General features: G+C 37.2%; 1 protein-coding gene across 1 annotated transcript in view; it reads left to right on the top strand.

The window, feature by feature from the left end:
- The first annotated feature begins 404 nt into the window (after positions 1-404).
- The window catches only part of TENM1 (teneurin transmembrane protein 1), an 811,134-nt gene continuing 789,503 nt past the window's right edge, over positions 405-22,035 (top strand). The window contains exons 1-2 of the mRNA XM_045995540.1: positions 405-423; positions 16,710-16,776. The gene's annotated coding sequence lies outside the window, so the exon portion shown is untranslated. The remainder of the gene's footprint in view (positions 424-16,709; positions 16,777-22,035) is intronic.

Here is a 22,035-nt window from a genome sequence, read left to right as displayed (position 1 = left end):
CGCGGCAATAGCCAGGTTCGGTCCCTGCCCCCGGCGGCTGCCGGCTGGGAGCACCGCCGCCGCCAGCCAGAGGAGAGCGATGCGGGGGCCCAAGCGGCAGCTCAAACAGTAATGTGGATTTACAGTCGTTTCCCAAAGGAACCGGCTGAGACGCCTGAAGTCCCGGGCACCGGCTGCGCCCGGCGGGGCTGAGCACCTGGCGAGGGGGCGGAGGACCGCACCTGGGGACGCCACCGAAACTTGCGCCTGGACTAGGTAGGTGCGTTTCTCCCGGCCCTCATCTCCTTCCCTCTGGCTCGAGTCCCCCACCCCCACCTCCCACCCCAAGGACTCGGGCGAACTTCGCCCCGAGGCTGCAGGCGAAGGATGGCGGCACCGGGTTGTGAACCGTGGGCTGTGTCGGCGCTGGGAGTCCTGCCCGAGGTAGCAGAACCTTAGCTCCTTCTTTGGGTCTCGGCCTGGCCCGGGGCTCTGGACCACCCAGGAGAGGTGGGAGGTCGGCCTTGTTGGCAGTTCAAGCTTCCAGTGGGCCCTGAGGGCGCTGCTTTCGGGGGCTTGCTGGGCTTTACAGGCGACACTTTTGCCAACCAACTCCTTTGGTTGTGAAAGGGGGGCCCTCGCCTCGGCTCTTGCGCAGAGCCGGGGCGCTCTAACAAGTGGACCTGGACACTGGGAAAGGGGGGGTTCGGTCCGAGAAGAGGCAAGGGCGCCTCTCCTCCTGAATCCCTCCCACCTGGAGCGTTCGCCCGGGGCTCGACCACTTCGGTCCAGCTAGTGCCCTCTCCGAGAGAAGATGCCTAAGGGCTAGAACGCACTTTAGTACCTGTTTGCTTCTGAATTTCTCTTTGAACCTTAGGCGGGGAGCCCAGATTCGGGGCAGGGGGAACTCCAGAACCCCCTTCTAACCTACACCGTTTGGGGCCCCACCCGGTGCGTCCTCCCTATACCTCAATCTTTGTCAAAAGAGACAGTCTTTACGCAGTAGTCGGTGTTGGGGAGCCGTCGGTTTGGGCTTTAACCACGCGCTCAGATGCGCAGGTTTCCGTGAGGTTTTTTTGCATTACATCCCGGGAATCTAGTAGGGGCCCGTACAACTGCGGAGCGCCAAGTATCCTCTAGGCATGCCTGGAGAAATGTAACCTCACTTCCTTCCACTCCACAACCGGCAGATTGACAATTCAGTTTTAGGATGCTTTTCCTAGAGGTGGTGAAGGGAGACTGTTAGCGCGACTTAGTGAGTGGATGTGTTTGCAGTCAGGAGTGTATTTAAACATTTCAGCAAACCCAGTGCAGCCAGTTGTTTACAATTGCAGAGACAGACGATCTCCCTCCACTAGTAGATGTCTTGACATCTATTTCGCCACCAGGAGAGTAGGGGCGGGGGCGAGGGCTGGTTTGCAGCTCCCGCTTACCGTCGGCAGCTTCCAGCTTCGGGTTAGCAGATCTGCATCACTGCTATTGGCGATATGCTAATATGTATAGAAAAACTCCACATTTTCAATATGAAGCAGCTGGTCAGGAGCCGCCTCAACTTTCCCGTTTTGTTTTGTTTTTTCCCCCGCCCTGGAATGTTAATCCCGAGGTGTATTTCAGGTGGCCCAAAGAAATACGAAAAGAAGTTACTGGTGCTATGGAAGGGCAATTAGTAGCCGTTCGGTTTTAGAAACCAAAAGGAAACGAAATACCCCAGTGGACTCTAATAGGTACTGTTTGATTAACATTTAGTTGATCGCGTTTGTGGTAAGTAAGGGTCACAGACAGCTTCCTTGAATTTTAGATTGTTGTTCTATGATTACAACTAACAAACCAGGTACACTATACTGTGAGAAACAGCCCCTACTCTTAACCTGTTTGGGGAAGACATTGCAGATGTCTGCTCTATTATTATCTTTCGGCTAAAATATCCTGGTTTATCTTCTTAGTCCAGAGACTTTCAATTTGGAGCATAGGGTACTTAAGTGCTGCCAAGAAAGAGTACAGTCGAAAAAGGAAAGGCTTTTTCTTATTATTATTATGATGATGATGATTAAAAGGAGAGCCACAGCTTTACATTATACTCTATGATTACCTAGTATTTGCTTATTTGCTCAACACCCCTTCTTTGCTTTTCACATCTGCAATGTGGGGGAAAATGAATTTTTATAAGACATAATATGTCTCTTAAAGTAAATAACTGGAAAAGCAGAATCTTAGTTTTGACATTTTGGTCGAAGTTTATAAGACTTTTTGGGGTGATGTATTAACTAATTTACTATTGCAAAGTTGGGTTTTTTTTTAAAGGTGGTTCAAAGCTTTCAAATATACTCAAGTAATGCTGGAACCTTTTAATGATAATAAAGTCACAAGATACATTTGAAGAGAGGTGCAGGTAATTTCCAAAATGAATCCATGCTTTAAATGTTAGTTGAAAGTTCTCAGATTGTCCCCCAGAATGTTTTTGATAAACAGGTGTTTCTGGAAAACAAGTCTACAAAGAGATTTTGACATTTGCATAATAAAACTAACGGAGTCTAGTCCACAGAACAATGCCAGACACAGTAGAAAAATGAATATTTTTAATACATGAATTAGTATTTGCCATTAGTTCTAGGTCCCAGTTATGAACATAATACGTAATGAGGCTGAAGGAAAGAAGGCTTTGTAGAATCATTGTGCTGTAAGGGTGATTAAGCAAGACTCCAAATATTCAAACATTTAGGAGTGTTAAAAAGTAAAATCAGATTATATGTAATTACGGTCTCATTCAAAGGCCTAATTCAAAGTCCGAGTACGATTACCCGAGAAGTCTCATTGTTCCAGTTCAGCTCTCGTCTGTGTAAATAACACTGATATAATCATAGTTTCCTTTATAGTCATTGTACCTTTCTGATACCTTTAATACAAAGACTCTCGCTGAAGCAGAACAGCTCAGTATATAAGTTTTTTCTGTTCAATAATACTTTAAATAATCAAACTACAAAATATTCTTTTGGCACATTACTTCTGAACATTTTCCATGACAATCTTAAAAACTTAGAAGTGGTAAGAAGGTTCAGTACTAATTAACATAACAATTTTTTTTCTATTCTGTTAGAGATAGCTGTTAGAATCCATGTAATTTTTGCTTGAAGCTTGCTTTTCCCAAATGTTCATCAGTTTCAGTTTTTAGTTACTAAGTGCTTAGTATAGATTATGACTAATAAATCCCCTAAGGTTTCCTAAACTATTTATTCTTTATTTACCCACTTACTGACTGACCTGAGGTCAAAAGAAGACCAATGCTTAGCATACTCATCATTTTTTAAATAAAAATAAATCTTTTGTAGTCCTCACCAATTTTTTCTCTCCCTCGCTCTTTCTCTCTCGCGCTCTATCTCAACACACACACACACACACACACACACACACACACACATGCTATCTCCGAAGAATGCCATGCATCATACATAAAACATGTATAATAATTTTATTAAAATTCTATATTTTTTAAAGATTCCTGTCAGTTTACCCTCAAAAGTAGTAGTCCATGCACACTTAAAAAGAAAAGAAGCTTCCTCTCATTTACCATTTAGGAATAAAGATTTGAACTGGATTACTAGCACAACTACAGGCAAATTAAATTATGAATATTGTAAGAAGGAGTATTTAGCAATTCTGATCAACAGCATATATCCATAACTGGGAATGTAGGTACTGATCATAAAAAATTAAGAAGAATCAAATTTCAGAACTGTTTCCATATACAATAAGTGCTTTAAATCATCTGCAGGTTCTGTGTATTAGGTTAAATCACTGTATTGAAGGTAGATTACTATTATTTTTCTTTCCCATGAAAGATAAAACATTCTAAATCCTGGGTTAATACATTATTTCTATTTCTTTCTGTTATCCTGGCTTAATATATTATTTCGATTTCTTTCTGTTTTCCATTAATTTGTTTTAGAACTGAGGAAAGTAAATATCAAGTAAATATCACCAGCTAGAACTGTGCTTAGTTTGACCAGGTGAATGCTAGAAAAGGTTTCACATAGCTTTTGATTATTTCAATAACCTTGATAGTCCAACCATAGGTGTCTCTTCAGTATGTGGTACTCTGTTATGACAATTATATAATGTATAAAGATTTTTTTAATTTGCTAGATGCATGGAGGTACCATTTAGCAAGACCAACAAAACTGCTTACATTTGGAACCCATGAAAAGTAAGGCTGAGGAAATTGGAATTTGATAGCATAAACTGAAAATTATTGTATAATAATATTTATATCAATTGGACTGCTAACATTTTTGTGTATAATCAAAGCAAACTAGTTTTAATTGGAGACAGTAAATATTTTTACAGTTGATGTTGGATCCCTAATATTTAAAAAATAATAATTTAGAGTTTGATAAATAAAGCCTGTTAAATTCTTAAACTTTAGGACTCATTTCTAGACCTGGAAGTATAATCTTGGATAATTTACAGTTTAAAAAAAATCCAACTTTTACTTCCTGTCCAAGCCTCCACTTTAGGTAAACAATAGCATATGGTGAAACATGAATATATGCCAACTAACCACTACCTCTTGGATAATGTTTTCAATGTGATGTAATGATTCTGAAATATTGGGTTTTCCATTCCCACCCTACTCTAACTGTATGAGTGGAGAAGTTAAGTGGAAAATGGAAATAGGAAAATGTGTTAAATACTCTCTTTTTATATTGGTAGATCACCCCCAGTGAAGGTCTTACTCTGAGCCCTCATACCTATGTTTTTGTAGGTATGTGCCAAGATTAGTATTTTTTTTTTCTGGGTGCTTATGACAGATTTCTATGGCGCTGTCTCAAATATGTGAGTGAAAAGTTCCGTCAACCATCCAGCTGTTTGGGGTGATGCAAACATCTGGTTGGTTGAGAGAATTTTTTACTTAGTCTCTGGATGTTTGGAGTCACTTAACAGGCTGATGAATCTTAATATCTATGCCAAAAACAGAAAGCAAAAATAAAATTAAATACTTTAAATAATATAGAGTATCTTATACACCCTTGGATTCCTATAAAATACATAATGACTTGTATGCCATCCTAAATCTACAGCCTTATATGAAATGTGTAAGATGTTGCTTGCATCCCTTAGCAATTACAAAACAGAAACACACTGGCCTTTTCAACAAGCCAGGAAATTAAAAACTTTAGCTTCAATTCTACCTCCCCCCTCCGCCCCCACTACTGATTCATCAGTTTAAAGAAATCAACTTAAAGAGTTTGATATGTTAGCTTCTTAAAATTTTCTGCACCTCATTTTCCACCGATTCTTCCACTGCCATGGAAACTAGACGGGACAGACAGCTGGGAGTCACTAATTCAGGATGAGAACCTGCTTGTTAATTTAATTTCATGCCAGCCTGTTGGTCCCTGAAAGTAACCGTAAAGGCTGGGGGAATTGAATTTGTGAGCAACAAATGATTACGCAGAACAAAAATCAGTGCCATCTTTGTCATTTTCCTGAAGATCTTACCGCTTACCCTCTTTGTCCCCTAGTCAAGCAGTTCTTTCAAAATAATCACAGAAATAGAGGCTTGATTTGTGCATTCCTGTTGGTATTTATGTGTGCTACAGAGCATTTTTATTCTATGAGGACATTCACAGCTGCAAAATAGTTTCATAATAGCTATTATATTGAAAAAATATGTTCTTTCAAATAATGATTTTGTAGACTTTGAAGAAACCTAGTTAGTGATCATAGTAAAGTTAAATATAAATGATGCTTGAATTTTCCAGTTGGACTGGTTATTTTTCCTTTCCAAATATAAAAACAATTTTATTAAAATATCTATGCCCCACTTGTTTTTTTTATTACAGAGACCAAATGGATCTGAAAACATTTATTTATAATCTGTAAAACACTCATTTTACCCGTCACCATAAAGCATACTGATTGTCTTAATTTTAATTGACGAAGTTGTCAGTTGATAAGTAGTCAACAATGAGGAAATTGCCTTTTAATGTTTCTCATATTCTGTTGTAACATTTTTGTGGCTCATTATGACTTACAAAATTGAATTTTGGAATCACAAACTCTAATACGAGCTGAATTGCAATCCATGTTAAGCCTTTTGCAATATTCTCAACTATGGGTCCTGATAAACTAATATTTTTTCCTGGGAATTTATGGCTATAAACAAATTTCTATATTATGGCTAAGAAAGAGCGATTCCCCAAAGGGATTTTTGTGGTGAGAAAAGAAGGAATATCTATATTTATATGTCACTAGAATAAGTGACTGGAATTTCAAAACATAAATATCCTAGGCAGAATTATTAATGATAGAATAAGGTAGTGACTTTAAAATAGAAAAAAATAAGAAAAATAGTATTTACATTTTTATATTTTAGGGAATATTGATGATATTGGTATTCATTTGTGGGATATTGAATTGCATATATTTTGTTCAGTAGTTTATTTTTGTTACATAAGCCATATTGGTGTGATATGAAAATATCTGAGTAAAACATGAAAAATGCAATCATCATCATTGAATATGTAGATTTCCTAGTATCTCTCTGTGTCCTTCTTCTGTATCATGTCCATTTCTTCTGGCCTTTCAGCAGGTGCTTGGCATTTGGATGTACAATAGCAGTCAGTCATCTAGATGGTTCTAAATATCTGATCAATGAAATTTAGTTATTCATCCAAGTAATGTTCTACTTTACTAACTTAACTAATTTTACTTAACATTACTTTACTAACTTAACTAATGCTGTTAACACCTCAGTTTCCCTTTTGAAATTACTGTATACTTTTCAGTTGTTTTCCTATTTAAATGTAAGGTAATTGTGAATATTCGGGATGCTGATGTAGTTGTATATATAAAACTTGCAGTAGAATCCCTATATGGTTATATCAAAGGAAATCCATTTTCATTTTAATGTTTGGAATTGCAGTTTAATGTTTTTAGCTGTCTGTATGCATGAGAATTTTTAAAGCAGCCAAAATAAAAGTACATTACGTACTTTGGGGAAAATCTGATCATTAGCTAAGGTCAAGAAGAAAATTTCCCAGTTGCATGGTTTTGCGTAATTGGTGGATTCTAAGTGTTTATATTACTTCTCATGCCTCTATCTGGTGTAGACACCTGTCAAAGAGAAGATGCCAGATTAGATAGTCAATTGGCTTATTAGATATTATAATCTCTGTGTCCCAGCTGTATATAGGCATTTTAAGAAAACTCTTCAGTTGTTCAGAGAAATTAGAAAAAGGTACTGCAGATGGCCTATCTCAATAATCCAGGTTTTTTTCAGGTACATTTTAAAATTAAATGCCCTAAGAGATGATTAATTCAGGGAAGTTATTGATAATGAACTCATCTTATGCTACACATCCTTTGCACCTATGATGATGCCTTATTAAAGGTGTCTCAATCTTGCTAATTACCACCTGTGTTTAAATATAGAGGTGCATAAATACACTACAACCACAGGGTGACTGGAAGCCTTCTAAATCTGCAATGTTCCTAGCTAACTCAGTTCCTATCAACATAATGTTTCTGTTCAACGTTTTGAATTTATACTCTATGCATTACCCCCCTTTAGCATTAATGATTTTCTTTTTTTAAATCTGCTCTTCTTAATTGCAAGCATTTGAGTGATATTGATGTGTGATCTCTTGCTCTATTAACTAGTCCCAAAATATATTTGTATTTATATGTGAGGGGATGGGATTTTTTTGCCAAAGGAATATTTATTAAAAAGTATTTGTACATTTTTGACATGGATTTCACAAGCATCATTTACAAATACATATATCACTTATTTGCTTACTCTATGCTTGAAATGAATATATCTTTGTGATTGTGACTGGTTATATGTTTAGAACTTTAAACAATGTAGGGAAACATTGACATTATTGCTATGCAAGTCAAATAAGAAACTACTTTTGGAAATATAGTATTAATTTCACTAATGAGATCTAGTGACCTCTGAGGGAAAAGGCTGTGCAGTTGATTGGCCAATTGATACCTATAGCTTAGATTTAAAAGACTCTTGTGCCTTGAAATAACAATAAAGTCACTCTTATTTCCTCTTCCTTCTCTTTCTCTTTTCTTTCTAAGAATTAAGGTTGTGCATAGATTTATGAAAAAGGAAGCTCTGAGACATTCACTAAGTTTTGGCAGTGATTATCTTTTTATTCTTTTTCTAAATCTGAACATTTCTTTATGTATATCCTAGAGAATTCTAAGTGTAATGTGAAATATTATTCTTTGTATTGTTTTTGGCTCATACATTTTCTCAATGATCTTGGGTAGAAGCTAAAATAATACACTAAGTTCCTGGGTTATTCTTTATTACAGATGTACTCTGTGCACATATCCATACGTTGTTGGTGCGTTTGTGATTTATCTTTCATGTTTAGTGTAATAAAATGTCAACACTTAGGTGTGACACCATTTATTTTTGGTTTCAAACCTCTGAAGTGTTAACACAAGGGTGCTACATTTTTTTTCATTGTTTTGTTCTTTTCCTGTATTTGAGATACTGCCTTGATGAAACATTGGACAACTTGAGAAAGTGAGGTAATTTTAATGTAAACAATGAGAATTCAGTGCAACAGAAATATTTTAAGGGCATTTCAACACAGAATAGAGAAAATTTTAGCAATATATTTCTGTAAAAAATGGAATAAAACATGTTTAAGAAATGTGTAAAACAGTAATAGATGTAATGAGAGAACACTGGTCCCAGATATTTAGCAAAATACTTGGGACTTCTTTGTTGTTGAAAAGGCAGAAAAAGAATCAACATTACACAGACTTCTAGGGCAATGTGTGTTGAAGTCTCAAGTCTTTTTCACGGAAGACTCTCTAGGTCTTATGGACTGCCCTCTTCTTTTTCTGAAGACTTCAGTATTACATGGGTTTGATTATATATCATAAAACAATCTTCATGAAGAAAAAACTTTGTCTTCTCATTTCTTCATTCAGTCATTCACCAAAACTTTTAAAAAACGCCTCGGTTTACCCAGTGATAAAAGGACACTTTAAAAACTTAGATTCTAATGGAGGAGACAAACCTATATGCATATTGTTATTATGTAACAGATGCTCTAGAAGAGGAATAATTAGAATGTTCTGGAAGCTCAAAGGTAGATATGGTTTTGTAAAGGATGTGTCATTTGAATCGGCTTAGTCAAGAGAATATGGGGAACCACATTTCATATGGGAAAGGATTGTGAAAGGGCACAAGGCTAAATTAGGAAGGGAGAACACCAACCCAGGGTAGTACAGTTTCATTTTTTTTTCCTATCCAGATAGGGGAATGGAGGTTAGGGTTAATGTCTTATTTTATATCTATGTGCCTGACACACAGAAGATGCTTAGTAGATTTTCCTGTACAGAGAGTTATACTGGAGAATGGTAGTTTTTCTGCCATTTATCCAAACTCATGCAATGTAGTATGTTGTAGCAGAGTCTATGGAATTAGATGAAAGGTTTTGAAGTGGGGGGAGGTCACCAACTTTGGTTTTTAGAAAGATTGCAAAGATGACACCTATAGGAAGAATGGATTGAAGTGGCTTAAGAGTAGTAGTAGTGAGAGATTGAGAGACTGTGTTGCAACTGTGAGCAATTATGAGGATAAGAACCAAGGCAGGGACAGTATAGATGGGTGGTGGAGAATTCGAGAGCCACTTATAAGGTAGCTTTAGTGGGACTTGGGAAATGAAAACATTTAGAGGATGAGAGGGAGGAGTGACTTAGCGACTTTGGCTTGGAAAATTTAGGTAATGCCATTAAGCAATTTGGGAACATAGAAGAAAAAGTTAGTTTTGGTGAGGTTAATGAGGTCAGGTTTGTATTTATTTAATGTAAGACACCATCTAGACATCCAGTTGGAGGTGGTTTGTAACAGAAGGAAATTACAGATCTGAAGATGAAGTCTGGAGGTAGATACTTGTGTGTCATTGGTCAGTGTAGTAGTTGAAATCATAGGAATAGGAAGGGGAGTTCACCTAGGGAGGGTTTATAGAGTAAGAAGAGAAGCAAGGGTCAAATCTTGAGAAACACTCAATTTAAGAGGTTGATGAAATAAAATAAGCCTTCAGGGAAGTCACATTAAGGTCAGAGAGGTAAAAGGCAAACCAGAAAATGGTGAAATAGAAGCTAAGGGAGGAAAGGATTTTATAAATGCTATCTAGACAAACCATGAAAAGATTATTCACACAAGGAAATAAAAATGGCCAATAAATGTGAAAAAAAGCTCAAACTTCAATAATAAAAATAAATGCAAATTAGAAACAAATACAAAGGTGGGTTTTTTTTTTGTTAGTTTTGTAAGGTAATGCTAAGTGTGCTTGCTCAAGTACTACGCCTTAGAGTCCTTGATTCATCTTTTTTCACACCTGACATCCAATCAATTAACAAATGTTGTTGACTATACCTTCAGGTTATATCCTGTCTCAATCATTTTATCTTCCTTCATCACTAACACCTTAGACCAAACCACCATCATCTCTCACCTAGAATACTGAAATAGCCTCCTAATTGTGCCCCTACATACATTTTTGCCCCTCCATAGTTTTTCACATAGCAACCAGGGTGATCTTTTTATTTATTGTTTTAAAAGATTTTATTTATTTATTTGAAGGAGTGAGAGCGAGCATGGGGGTGGTGGCGGGGAGGGGAGGGAGAAGTAGACACCCTGCTGAACAGGGAGCCCAGAGCCTGGTAACTTGATACAGAGCTCCATCCCAAGGTGCTGGGGTCATGACCTGAGCCCAAGGCAGATGCTTAACCCACTGAACCACCCATATGCACCCAGGGTGATCCTTTTAAAACATAAATAAGATCTTGTGATTTTTCCCTCTCTTTTCCCTCTAATAGATGCCTTCTTCTCACACTTAAAATAAAATTTAAAAAATAATTTAAAATTCTTTGCCATGGCCTACAAGACCTACATGATTTGGCCTCTATTGGGCCTTGCATCTTACTATTTTCCCAACCAAAACTTGGTCATAACATTCTAGCTACACTTTCCCAACATGCCATGCTTTTTTGTTTCTAAGGGCCTTTGCACTTGCCATTTCCACTGCCTGAAATGAATTTTCTCCAAGATTTCTATAAGCTTACTTTCCTGATTCATTCAGATCTTTGATCAAATATTTTTTTTTAATATTTTATTTACTTGACAGAGAGAAATCACGACTAGGCAGAGAGGCAGGCAGAGAGAGAGGAGGAAGCAGGCTCCCTGTGGAGCAGAGAGCCCATGCGGGGCTCCATCCCAGGACCCTGGGATCATGACCTGAACCGAAGGCAGAGGCTTTAACCCACTGAGCCACCCAGGCGCCCCTTTGATCAAATATTTTTTAATCATAGAGACCTTCTTTGGCCATCTTATGTAATGAGTCCTGTCATGATTCTTCATTTTCTATGCCTTTATATGCTTCTATTTTTCCTCATATTTCTCGTTACTACCCGGTATCCCACTGTACTTTTGTTTATTTATAATTTGTCAAATCTACTAGCATATTAGCTCTATGAGGGCATGGATTTTTTATGTCTGTTTTCTTCACTACTGTATTCGTATCACCTAGCACAGTGCCTGGTACATGGTAGGTATTATCATGGTAGTAAATGCATGAATATAAGGACATGATGAAATGTTTGTTGGTCTATATTTGGCAGTTTGAAGGAAAAGCCTCAAAAATGCTCATATTCATTTGACCCAATAATTCTACTTCTGGGAATTTGTCCTAAAGAAATAATGCAAAGTGCAGAAAAAGCTTTATTTGCAAAGATTTTCACCATATATTATTTGTAATAGTGGGAAAAAATGAAGGAACCTAAATGTTCAACAAGGGAATTGCTAAGTGATTTATGGTATATCGAGACAATGTAATATTTTATGGCCATTAAAGATGATGTTTGCAAATATTTTATGATAAAAGGAAAATGTTTATGTTATGCTATCAAGTGTTAAAGGAGGATACAAAATTATATTTACCCACTATGTAAGAAAGGAAAAAAAAGACTGGAAAACCATGCACAATAGTGCTAAAAGTGATTATGTCTCTTTGAGGGAGGTGGTTATTAGGTGATTTTTTTTCCTTTTATATCTTCTGTATTTCCCAGATTTTCTACAGCAAGTCTGTATAACTTTCATTGCAGAAAAATCCGTTTACAGCTTGTCTGGGTGGCCAGTTGGTTAAGCATCTGCCTTCAGCTCAGGTCATGATCCCAGGGTCCTGGAATCGAGCCCCACATAGGGCTTCCTGCTCATGGAGAGTCTGCTTCCCCCTGATTATGATCTCTCTGACAAATAAATAAATAAAATCCTCCTTTTATAACATTTGTTTATTTTACTTTTTTGATTTTATTTTTTCAGTGTTCCAAGATTCATTGTTTATGCACCACACCCAGTGCTCCATGTAATACGTGCCCTCCTTAATACCCACCACCAGGCTCTCCTAGCCCCTCAACCCCCTCCCCTCAAAAATCCTCAGTTTGTTTCTCAGAGTTCACAGTCTGTCATGGTTCATCTCCCCCTCTGATTTCCCCCAACTCACTTAGTAAAATCTTTTTAAAAAGAAAAATAAATTTACAAAACAAAGAGGAAACAAAAAACACAAAAATAAATATTGCACCTTAAACGTGAGGTTTAGGTAGTAAATAACAAAGAGGATAAACCTGTTCTCCTTGAGAGGTGGTGCTAGAAGGAGAGGAATATACCAGCTGTAACTGGGGCTAACTGTTCTCTGGCTACTTTGTTCTGAAGAGATCTACTGACCCGGAAAGTAATTGAGATCTACTGATCCAATCTAGTCTTTAGTCATTGGAGAACCAAGGAATGCTAAGTTTTTCCTGTCAGGATTTGAACAGGATGTTCAAGAGAGATTAGGCAAGTTAAGACTTCTTCATATTGCTGTGGAGAGCACTAGCAATTTGCTTCATGTAAAATAGGAGTGATTACTCACTATATTTCTTCATGTCATGTAGTAAAAACAATTAAGTGAAGTTAGACTATAGATTGCTTGGCTATTCAGCCACAGTCCCCTCTAATGGAAGAGAAGAAAAATAGCATTGACAGGTTTTGGCAGATCTCATCATTAGAAATGTCCATATTGCCAGAACAAAAAGAAGCTGCAGCCAATAATGTAAACCAAGAAGTTCTCTAGGCCCCAAGGAAGAAAGTGACAATACAGGTGTTGCAGCATTAATTGTCTGAGAGTACTGATCATTGTAATGGGGAAACTGTCTCTGTTATTAACACAATTATTTTCTACAAGGTCTTGGGTAAACGTCCCATTAGAAAAATGATAAGGCTTTTGAAGTATGTGTAGCAATATGTAAAGATATACTCATTAGTAAAATAAAGTGTGACCTATATGCAGCCCAAAATCCCTTGAAAATAGAAAGTGTTAATAAGTTGTTACAGTTACAATTAGTATATAATTGAATAATTATTGAAAACAAGTAAAAAATGGCCCATTTCCTAAACAAATACGAGTTAACACTTTTTAAGTGCATCTGAGAAAGATGTCCATCCATACACACATGTATGCATATTTTGATAAATGTGTATTCATATATATAGATGTATTTTTTGAACCAGACTCTTAGACAATTCTTTTATTCATTTACCTTCAACTTATGCATTTCATCTCCACAGCCAATATCAGATGATGGTTTCATTTTAAGAGGCTGAGAACTGAAGAATGTAGAATATTATTCTCTATGTAGGACCAAACAAGAGGCAGTGGCACTAATTAAAGTGTGGGTTAGATGAACTCTTAATGAGCTGTTCAGATCTGGCTTTAGGACTTTGCTTGCAGGCTCTAGCCTATTTCCAAAACCAATAGTCAGTAGTGTGACATGCATTTCTAACATTTGTGGCTCCTGCTGTTTTTGCCTCTGGTGTGCATTATTTGGTTGTGTTCAGTGATGGTCCTGTCAAACGTTCTTACTTTTTTTTCCCCTAAAGGGTAGCTACCCCACATGCAGTATTAAGACAGTGAGCACTTTCTTTTTTGGAATGAATTCTTGAGTGAAATAAAGAGGTGAAAGGTGAGGGAAGTGGTACATGTTTGAACTGGTAAGTGATGGCAAATGACCTGTGGTATCTTATATAGATCTATGTATGAACTGGCCTTCTCTATTCATAAATGGGAAGGATATCTTCCTGAAGGCTCCAGTTTGAAGGCAGTTGAGAAGTGAGCAGAGAAAAGCTAAATCATTTCAAAGCCCTCTTGCTTCCTAGTCCTCTATGTATCTCAGTGAGGCAAAATGCTCCACATAGGACAGTTTATTTATTTTTTTTTTAGATTTTATTTATTTATTTAACAGAGAGAGATACGGTGAGAGAGGAACACAAGTGAGGGGAGTGGGAGAAGAAGAAGCAGATTTCCTTCTGAGCATGCAACCCAGATGTGGGGCTCAGTCCCAAGACCCTGGGACCATGACCCCAGCTGAAGGCAGACACTTAGTGACTGAGCCACCCAGGCATAGGGCAGTTTATTTATTTATTTTTTAAGATTTTATTTATTTATTTGACAGAGAGAGATCACAAGTAGGCAGAGAGGCAGGCAGAGAGAGAGGAGGAAGCAGGCTCCCTGTGGAGCAGAGAGCCCATGCGGGGCTCGATCCCAGGACCCCGAGATCATGACCTGAGCCGAAGGCAGAGGCTTTAACCCACTGAGCCACCCAGGCGCCCCTAGGGCAGTTTATTTTTTAAAGCATTTTTTGCTAACCTCCTTGCAGAATCACCCTGATGGGTATGAAGCCAATTTCTACAGACTTGCTCTTGTATATGTGGCAAAAGAGCCAGAAATACTTTTTTGTAGTCTAGATCTAAGTACTTTCTGAAATGTCTTCCCCTGAAAGATTCTAACTTAACGCTGTTATGGAACCACATGAACACTTGAGCAGAACTATGTCTTTTTTGAGTAACATTAACAGTGATGAAAAATGTACATCAGGCTGTTAGATTGCAACTAGTCAAGAGCACTACTTCAGTCTATTAGGAATGATTTGTATATAGTATATTGGATATGGCAATCATTAGTATTAATATAATACTCTATTATTATCATTACAAGTTCACATAGATGATCTTTGTCAAAGGTGACAATAATGCTATTGACCTACATTTTTAAAAAATTGCATTTAGATATTCTGTCACGATTCACTGTGCAGAAATTTTTAAATTGTTTGCCTTTATTACTGAGATTTTGCCTCAATATAAAAAGAATAGGTTTGGGGATTACTTGACTGATAAATTGGGACCATAAGGTTAATTGAGTGCCAATCATAAAATATTGGAATACTAAAGTTAAAAGTTTTTGTTTTCCTTTTTCTTTTGTGTTAATTCACCACACTGCCTTTTCTAAAATGGATTTTTGAAAACTTTTTAAATTTGTTTCATTTTTTTAAAATTTAAATTCCAATTAGTTAATGTGCAATGTAATATTATTTTCTGGTATACAGTATAGTGATTTAACACTTCCGTACAACACCTGGTGCTCATCATGACAAATGCCCTCCTTCATCCCCACTCCCTATATCCCCCATCTCCCCACCCACCTAAAATGGATTTTTGGAGAATTTAAAACATAGCTTTTTATGTATGAGTCATATATGTTTGTTATAGAAAAATTAGAAAATACAGACAAAAATCATATATATTTTACATACATATATGTCTGTTTTTTAAAAGATTTTATTTATTTATTTAACAGAGAGAGAGAGAGTGAGTGAGAGAGGGAACACAAGCAAGGGGAGTGGGAGAGGGAGAAGCAGGCTTCCAGCTGAGCAGGGAGCCTGTTGCTGGATTCTATCCCAGGACCCTGGGATCATGACCTGAGCCGAAGGCAGATGTCCAACGACTGAGCCACCCAGGCACCCACATATGTGTCTTTTTTAAAGCCAGATTCATGTAATTACTTTATAATGTGCTTTTTAAAAATTTATCAATATATTGTTAACACTTCTGTGTCGATAAAATATGTATACACACAGACACATGTGTGTATATGTAGAGAGAGAGACATGTATCTCTCAAATTGGGTGAAATGGTAGGGATTATTATAGGACATATTTCTTGCCCTATTGCCCAGTACCTAGTGTAGCCCACTGAGACATATAGTTAATTTTATAACTGTCATGAAGAAAGTCATGTGAGATATTGGAAAAATGACTGAGCTGAAAGTGAGGGCACCTGGATTCTAATCCTTGCTCTGCCACTAACCACAAATGTGACTCTGTGCAAGCCATTTTACCTCAGTCCGTTTCTTCAGGGTTGTTTTGAGGATTAAATGAAATGTGTATATGAATGTTTCTGGTAAATTATAAAGGACTATTTTAGTATAAGAAATTTAAATTACTATAAATTATTTATATTGGTGAAAACTCCTTGAAATTGTGGGCATTTCATCTCAAAATGAGTGGTATATTGAGCAATAATTGAATACTGTTAAGCTAGGACAGTCTTTGTGGGTGAGAATTCCATAGACCTTTAGGTATACTCATTGTTAATTAAAAAATTCTTCATTAGCAGCATAATATGATTGAAGTTTCAAGCAGACCTTTTAGGAGACTGACCCCATTATTCTTTGTGAATTGAAAAATGAAGTCTTTCATTCACAGCCCCCATGCCTCCTCCCACCCCAGCCTCTCATGTGTCTCTTCCTTTCCATCATAGAAAGACTGCTTTGGACCTGTTTGTACATATGTTTGAAGGATAATTTGGCCTAATTTGTTTACAGGAATTACAAGGGTGACCTTTATTCAGCTGTCTCCTTTTTGATTCCCATAACTTCTGGATCTATCAAGGTATGTGCATTCTATATGGAAATTTACTTGGAATTGAACACTTTGTTGCATAATGTGAAAGGAATGGAATGTTTCACTGCTATAATCAGTTGTATTCATTGAGTGTCATGTAGATGAAATGCATTACTTTAAACCCTTAAAATGGCCTTGGTATAGATAAATTTGTGTCTGTTCTCCATAACTGTTAGAGTCTTTGCAAAATCAAATATGCAAGCTATCCTACATATTTGAATGAACCTGTGACCTTTTCTATATACAGCTGCTAAAACCAAGAGACTCCTTGACTAATGGGAGTATCTGCAGAGTACAAGGAACAGTAGTGGCCAATGAGGATGTTTGGAAACTATTTAGTAGTTCTTGTTGACTGCAAATAAGCATGGCATTTCTCCATATCAATGGAAAAAATTTTCATTCAGAGAATTTTACAGACAAAATAAATATTTGTTTCCTGAAATGAATGTTTTAATTTTTTAGGAAATTCTCAAGTAAAATATCTGTATTGACATGGTATTGCATTCATTTATTCACCCTTATGCCCTTTTTTCATCCATCCCTCTACCAGTCTATATGCACAATTAATATTTATTGTGCAACTACTGGGCAAAAATTATTGTGCCTTTTATTTTTGTAAATGTGCCAAAGTAGATAGAATTCATCTGGAATATTGAGAAAGCAAGTGCTTCTCTATTCAGTCCTCTGGTAGAGGGAATATGCAAGAAAATGTAGCAAGCTGGGGAGACTTTCAATTAATCAAAATCTAAACTTACCTGAAAGACTTCCCTCATTGACTTTCATTCTTACTAAAAATATTGGTCAAAAAAACAAATTGGTCAGGGCGCCTGGGTGGCTCAGTGGGTTAAAGTCTCTGCCTTCAGCTCGGGTCATGATCCCGGGGTCCTGGGATTGAGCCCCGCATTGGGCTCTCTGCTCCGCGGGGAGCCTGCTTCCCCCTCTCTCTGTCTGCCTGCCTCTCTGCCTACTTGTGATCTCTGTCAAATACACAAATAAAATATTTTAAAAAAAGAAAAGATTATTTTTAAAATTGGTCAATATTCGGTACCTAGTAAGAAATAGAGAATATAATTTTTTCCTTTGGTACCTATATTTGGTAGTACTACTCGTTATTATTCAAATATGAATTCTCATCCCAATTTGTAAAAAAGTCAAAAGTATGATCTGAATTTGTGATAAGTCTTTGGAATCACTTGATACTTTATGTAAAACAATGAGATTACATAAATAATGAAACCCTTAAAATCTTGGAATTTGCATTGTCAATTGAAAATATAGTACAAATATGTTAAGTTTTTTTTTAATTGGGTTCCAGTTAATTGAGATTAGTCTGCAATGGGAATTTTAAATGGATTTGTCAGTTTTAACAATGCATGTAGTTCCATTTGCTATTCTTCTTGAGGTACTGCCATTAGGGAATACTATTGCTGGAAAGTTTCGATTGCTATAGGAAAAAAAGAATCAGAAAATAAAATGACAGAATAAAAAAGAAACTCACTGAGGAAGGAAGTCAAGATTTTTGTGTTTTGTATCATTTGTGAAAATAAGGCTCTTAATTTGGGAATTGTGAGTCTGCCAGTGTGTAATATTAACTGAAAGGTATTTTTTCATACTTAAGAAGGCTTAAGTATATGAAAAATGATAGTCTTCCTAATCTTATGTGAATGAATAGGTCAGATTGGAGGAAAAGTGTCTAAAAGGCCAAAAGAATGCGCACTTATGAAAATAATTGGCACTAAATATTTAAAAGGTTCAGAGAGCAGCTAGTTTTCTTCCCTTAGAGAGACAACATGGTATACTAGAAAAGCCTTTGCCTGTTAATCAGAAAATCTGGGCTCTGGTCCCAGTCTTATACGCTGATATGGTCCTCTTCAGGTCACTTTTCCACTCTGAGCCTTGGTTTTCTCATATCTATAATAAAAACTTTGGATAGCTCTAACTTTCTTCCTCCTCAGTCTATGATTTTTGGAAAGTTAAGGACTCCTCAAGTGTGCAAAATGGAATCAAGGCCATAAAGCTGGAATACATATATCAGTTGTTAAAAAGATTTCTGCTTATTTAAGTGTTTTAGTGCATTGGTAATAGGCATTTATTTATGTTTTATGTTAAAGTAATTGTGTTTCCTAACACCACTGCCCCCCACCACATACATACCAGTATTGGCATTATAATAAATAAAGTCAAGTAGAAGTTTAGTAAGTAGTCTTATTTTTTCCTCCTTGATAAAAATGCTTAACTTTGGAATGCTGATGTGCTGCTCCTCACTAAGTCTCTTGAAATTCAGCAAAACTCTATGTTTTCTCTCTCTTGCAAGGTGGTCATTCAAGGTCAAGCATCTCTCTGTAACTTGGACTAGCCAAGTGCATAACCCGATGAGTTCAGACTCCAGTGCTTTCAATCTGGCATCCTTCATGAGCACTGAGTTCATATTAAAGGATTTAAAATATATTCTTCTTCATCTACATATCACAGCAATAACAACCTAGGCATAGGACAGTGCCTGGGAGCAAATAACCACTTGGAGTTAATGATCTGAGGGGCAGCTGAAGGACCATTGACTCTTCCTAGTCAGTCCTTCATCCCTATAAAATGCCTAGTCCTGAGATGGCAAGCCTTCAGTAATTTTTCTGTCTCACATCAGATGGAGTAGTGGCCATAAATAATAGCATTTAATACATAATAATGAGATGTTTTAATGCAATAAAATATCAACAATTCTAGTACCATACAGAGATGGCTATTGTGATCAAACCAAAAGGATTGGAAAATGAAGTTCATGAATCATAATATTTTAGAAGTGACTTTCCCTTTATTGATTTGAAATGAAATATAAGAATTCATATGGTTTAGGGGAGCAGTTCCCTTTTCTTTTTTGCTTATTCTACTGATGAATGATCCATATTAGAAATAATTTTAAAAATGCCTCTGACATCTATTTCAAATAGATTTTTAAAATAGTGTATGTTCAGCTTCCCCCTCCCTTTTTGGCACTAGATTCAACTTTCAAGATATGCACAGCTTTGAACTAAGTAACAAATATAATTCTACAATTTTTTTCCCAGAAGAAACATTTTTCACTTATTTATTTCTGTGACAAACAAAAATTCCTATAGTGTGCCAGGCATGGTACTAGGTGCTGGGGAAACAAAAACCAAAAAGTGCCATGGTCCCCAACCACAGGCTCATGGTAGAGAGGTGAGGCCTGACTTATATACAGAGAAATAAAATAATTCCTATTGGTGTGGAATGCATATGAATTTACTTGCTCATGCTATTCATATTATATATTTTAATTACAAATATTCACATACCAGAACCTACTCAGTAGGGTAATGAGATATATAATCTCAAATAGCTCCCCACTCAAAAAGTCTTTAGGAAACACTAGTCATGGTAGGCAGAATGGCCCCCCAAAGATGTCCATGTCCTAATCCCTGGAACCTGTGAATCTGTTGCATCACATGACAAAGAGGAATTAAGTTTGCAGATAGAATTAAGGTTGCTATTCAGCTGACCCTAAAATAGGAAGATTATCCTGGTTCACTGGGTGGACTCATTATAATCATAAGGGGCCTCAAAAGTGTAAGACGGAGGCAGAAGTGAGAACCAGAGAGAGCGCAGCTTGAGAAGAGCTCAGCTGGCATTGCTGGCTTTGAAGACAGTGGCCATGAGCCAAGGAATGGGGGTGGCCTCTCGAAGCTGGAAAGAGAATGAAAAGGAGTACCTCCACAGCCTCTAGAAAGGAACGTAGCCCTGCCAACACCTGTACTGTAGTCCATCAAGACTCATTTTAGACTTCTAACTTCCAGAACCGTAAGATAAATCTGGATTGTTTTATGCCACCAAGTCTGTGGTAGTTCATTATAGTGGCAACAGAGAAGTAGTACACTGAAGTTTACCCAGTACAGAAAATCTGCAGCAGAGTGTCTAGTAGCAGTCATGATTGCTGAAAGGCATGGTTTTTTCTGATCTTGGAGAACAGGGATGTTTGTCTATGACCATTTTTCTTTTTTCTGGATATGCATTATTGGCCACACCTTTAGAAGTACAACCATTTATGAGATCCCTAAAATCCTGCTGACTGTGTCAAGAAGAATATAGCCTTCTTTCTCTCTCCTTCTATGGACCATTTAGGTTCCTTTATTTCATCCTCTTGTCCCTCATCCCTCTGCTTTGATGTCTAGGATGCAAGGTTTGTGGATAGGTGAAAAGTAGAGAGTTACCCTTCTTTCATGGGACACCTACAGCAGCAAGAAAGACATAGGCACTACTATCTTAATAAATTATCCTGACATGGGTTTTATGACAAGCATAAAATTGGGAATTGAATACAGTATGAAACAGGAGTCTTAAGCTAATGGCCTACTATTCAGGATCAGTCTTTAAATATGTTTTATTTGCAACCCAGAGCTCTTCTTTTCCTCTCTTCCTCCCCTCTCCTTCCTTTTTTAAAAGCTTATATCTTGAGTGTACCCTGTTCCATTCCATACTGTCTGCCACCCCCTTTTGTCTTATTCCTTGCTTACCTAACTCATGTGTTATGAGCCTGGGCCCTGTGCTATAGAGGTTAAGTGCATATGCTTTGGGGTTTAAGTAGGTAAGGTGATCCAGTTCTGCCACATATTTGCTATACAACTTGGGCAAGTAGATTAAATATAATCTTTCTAAACCTTAGTCTCCTCATCTTTAAAATGGGGATTATAATACATATCATGATGAGCACTACATTATGTATAGAATTGTTATATCATTATATTGTATACCTGAAACTAATATACCATTGTATACTAATTATACCTTAATAAAATAAAAGGAAGATAATAATTATATCTCATACTTCATAAATAAGATGGCACTTTGCACAATGATTGCATATAACATAGATCAGCTATTACTCTCACTGCTGTTACTGCCACTGTGAGAGCAGAGAGAGAAGTTAATCAATTGGATCTAGCAGAGGGATGAGAGGCAGACATCTGAAAAGTCTTCGTGTAGAAGGTGGTGCTAGTAGTACTGGAGCCATCCTAAAAGTGTGGACTGATAGGAGATAGGGAACAGAAATTTGGTATTATCTGGTGAACAAATGGCAAGGATGGGCAGATGTTCTAAGCAAAAGAAACAGTGAAACAGAAACATTCAATAGGGGCACCTGAGTGGCTCAGTGGGTTAAAGCCTCTGCTTTCGGCACAGGTCAAGGTCCCCGGGTCCTGGGATCAAGCCCCACATCGGGCTCTCTGCTGAGCAAGG

Source organism: Meles meles, chromosome X (genome assembly GCF_922984935.1).
Source record: "Meles meles chromosome X, mMelMel3.1 paternal haplotype, whole genome shotgun sequence".
Lineage (NCBI taxonomy): Eukaryota > Metazoa > Chordata > Mammalia > Carnivora > Mustelidae > Meles > Meles meles.
This window is presented reverse-complemented; position numbering and strand designations above follow the sequence as displayed.